Here is a 1,344-nt window from a genome sequence, read left to right on the forward strand (position 1 = left end):
AATCTCCCCATCGACCCTGCCTTGAGTGTGACCGGGGGCAGTGCCCCAACCCCCCAACCGGCCCTCCCCTGAGCGTGACTGAGGGTGGCATCGCAACCTCCCGATCCGCCCTGCTCTATGCATGACAGGGGGCGGCACCCCAACTCCCCATTCGGCCCTGCTCTGAGCCTGACCAGGGGCTGCACTTAGGGATTAGGCCTGCCCTCTGCCACCAGGGAGCAGGCCTAAGCCAGCAGGTCATTATCTCCCAAGGGGTCCCAGACTGTGAGAGGGCACAGGCCGGGCTGGGGGACCCCCCCCCCCAGTGCACAAATTTTTGTGCACCGGGCCTCTAGTTATCTAATAAAACCCCAAATATGTGCTGTCTCAGCAGCAACAGAAATGTATCATATTTGAAATCAAATTCATCAAACTTTCTCCTATATCTTTTTCTTCTTCCTTCTTCCCTACATTATCCTATCCCTGCTAAGAGTATCATTGTTCTCCCAATAACTTTGTCTCCATATTTCTTTGGTTTCTCTCTTTCCCAAACTCTAACATTGAATGCTGTCACCAAGTCCCCTGGGCTGTTCCTCTCTATTATATCAAGTTTCTCTTCTTTTCCCTATTTGTGTTCAGAGATGTAGTTCTGACCCTATTACTTCCTGTCTAGACCATTACAATAAATTCCAGTCAATTTTCCACTTGAATCCAATTTAAACAATAACAATACTTCTGTCTTAATCTTCTCAAAATACAAATCTATTCATATCACTTCCCTTCTTAAAAAGCTTCAGTTAGTGACAGGAGAAGATTTGACTTTGTGTGGTGGGCATATGATGCAATATACAGATCTTGTAACATAGAAACCCACACTTGAAACCTATGTTCATGTTGACCAATGCCACCCCAATAAATAAATAAATAAATAAGTAAATAAATAAATAAATAAGCAAGCAAGCTTCAATGGCTCCCCATTGACCAAGAATGCATCTAAACCCCTTAATCTACTATTCAAATCTACCACAACACAGCCCCAGCCAAGCTCTCAATGACATTTGTTTGTTTGTTTCTTTTGTTATAAAAATAACTCCAGATAACTGTAGAAAACCTGTGAAAAAAATATGAAAAATGATATAAATCAATCTTAATTTCACAATTCAAAGATATTTTGGTCTATCTACATATGTCCTTATTTACAAAAGTGGAAACATGGTGTTTTGTTTTGTTTTTTTCATTTGATAGTATATCAGTAGCATTTTTCCTTACTTGAAAAAATTTTTAATTATTTTTAACTAGAGGCCCAGTGCACGAATTTATGCACCAGTGGGGTCCCTTGGCTTGGCCTGCAAGGTCATGCCAAAA

The sequence above is a fragment of the Myotis lucifugus genome, unplaced genomic scaffold (genome assembly GCF_000147115.1).
Source record: "Myotis lucifugus unplaced genomic scaffold, Myoluc2.0 scaffold_34, whole genome shotgun sequence".
Lineage (NCBI taxonomy): Eukaryota > Metazoa > Chordata > Mammalia > Chiroptera > Vespertilionidae > Myotis > Myotis lucifugus.